The sequence below is a fragment of the Calliopsis andreniformis genome, unplaced genomic scaffold, assembly GCF_051401765.1.
Source record: "Calliopsis andreniformis isolate RMS-2024a unplaced genomic scaffold, iyCalAndr_principal scaffold0472, whole genome shotgun sequence".
Taxonomy (NCBI): Eukaryota; Metazoa; Arthropoda; class Insecta; order Hymenoptera; family Andrenidae; genus Calliopsis; species Calliopsis andreniformis.
Window position 1 is genome coordinate 30,370 of NW_027480881.1, and position 2,131 is coordinate 32,500.

At 49.0% G+C, this 2,131-nt stretch overlaps 1 non-coding gene across 1 annotated transcript in view; it reads left to right on the forward strand.

Annotated features, from left to right (window-relative positions):
* The first annotated feature begins 2,068 nt into the window (after nucleotides 1–2,068).
* LOC143188014 (small subunit ribosomal RNA) overlaps nucleotides 2,069–2,131 on the forward strand; it is a 1,921-nt gene continuing 1,858 nt past the window's right edge. Inside the window, exon 1 of the ribosomal RNA XR_013003432.1 lies at nucleotides 2,069–2,131. This exon is cut by the window's right edge and continues 1,858 nt beyond it. This is a non-coding gene — a ribosomal RNA (small subunit ribosomal RNA).

Genomic DNA, 2,131 nt, shown 5'->3' on the forward strand with positions numbered 1-2,131 from the left:
GACACGAACGCTCCATGATTCTCGATTATCTCGACACAGGTAAGAGACAGAGGAGAACAAGTGTATGGTTTTAGAGAGCCACGAGCACCAGGAATAAGGATCTACCGTTGTCATTTCGTTCCGTCGACATTCGGTTCCGGAGCGACACGAACGGGGACTTAGAATTTTTTCGCTCGGGCTCCGGAGCGACACGAACGGGGACTTAGAATTTTTTCGCTCGGGCTCCGGAGCGACACGATCGCTCCGTTATTCTACGTTCTCTCGGTCCACGGGCATCAGAGAGCAAAACAGCCTAATAGTTTTAGAGTGCCTCAACGATCAGGAATATGGATCTAACGTTCTCGTTTCGAACCGACGACTTTCGGTTCCGGAGCGACACGAACGCTCCATGATTCTCGATTATCTCGACACAGGTAAGAGACAGAGGAGAACAAGTGTATGGTTTTAGAGAGCCACGAGCACCAGGAATAAGGATCTACCGTTGTCATTTCGTTCCGTCGACATTCGGTTCCGGAGCGACACGAACGGGGACTTAGAATATTTTCAATATTGCTATATCTGTATGTATATAGTCTTAAAATATGTGGTTGAAACATGTTGAAAGTTTGTGATTATAGCAGTATAATGTCCGCAGTTTAGTATTAAGTTACTTTTATACGACCTCGTACGTGTACGTGTTCATCTGCCGAGTCTAAGTGGCAGCGTACCGGCCGGGAGTGCTGCACGCGCGGCGAGTTCCCACCGTAAGGCCGCGCGGCTACGGTCGGCCGTCGCCGGCCTCTCGGCCGGCCACTCGGTATCTATAAGAGAAGCGTCGGTCCGGGCGTGCCGGTCGAGGCATCGCTGGGCGCGTGGCTATTCTACGATCTCGGTCGAGAAGCAGTCCACCGCTCCTCGGGATCTTGTATCTCGAGTGTCTTCGAACGGTTTACGTTCCGGATCTTTCTCTACACAGCATGACCACGGGTCGGTGTCTAAGACCGAATGGCCCTTATGTGGTAATCGTCCTTTGGACGTTGGTGACTTGTATGCACTAGCGTGTATACTCGTACTTACTGAGCATCAACTCTTTGTCCGAGCGAATGAGTTTATTTAAACTGAACGAAACGTTCCGTCTTTAAGGCGGGCGCCGGGCTTACGTGAGAATGGAAAGCCTAAATATCAAGAGGTGTCAGATTTTCGATATGTGCAGCGCGCACATTCCGCGCCAGCTCGCTATGCCCAGCACGACGCTTAACGCGCTATCTCGATATGTTTCGGCATGCCACTATTACGCGCTTCTGTCGACTTTGCCCAGCGTGCTTGATACGCGCTTCGTCGTCAGTGACCAGCGTGAGTGGTTTACGTGCCTGTACGATGGATGCTTAGCGCGAGCGTATACCGCTCCGTAGAGTTTTCTGCGGAGGTCCGGTGTACGTGCTTACCGATGGATGACCAACGGCGTGTGTGATTCGTGCTTGTCGAGGTCCGACACCAATGTTGGAATTGTCAAATAAATGAACGAACCGAGACTCCTTGTCGAAGTTACAATCTTTACGTGACACGCAAAAGCAAAGATTTAATACTGTGGATCACATGAGTTTGCTGTTCGTGTCACGAGTTTCTGAACATGTGTTGTGGGATATTTGTGCACACGAAAAATTGTGGATCTATCTGAATTGTGTTGAGGTGTGCAATCCCAATTGATTGAAAGTAAAAGATGAGAAAGGAGTAGTGACGTGCGAGCAAGATATCACTGTGATGCTTGGCTCTGGAAATTGTGTGAAAGGGCGGCTCGATCCGAGAGAGAGGAAGTTCACAGGAATATTTTTGTGGAAGGATATGTTCTGTGATTCTTCACTCTCATATGAAGAAGAATTGTGTGTGAAAGGCTGGTGGATCGTTGCCGAAGGAGCTCAAGTATCACGACGGAGAGAATAGTTTCGTGGATATTTCTCTGTGTGATAATTCTTGTCTCGAAAATTAGAAACTAGAGAGAAAAGAGAGTGTCGTCGATCGGTGATCTGCAAAAGTGAAACCGACGACGATGGTGAAGTAGGAGAGGAGGAGGAGTCTTTACGAAGCTCGCTCCCTGGTTGATCCTGCCAGTAGTCATATGCTTGTCTCAAAGATTAAGCCATGCATGTCTCAG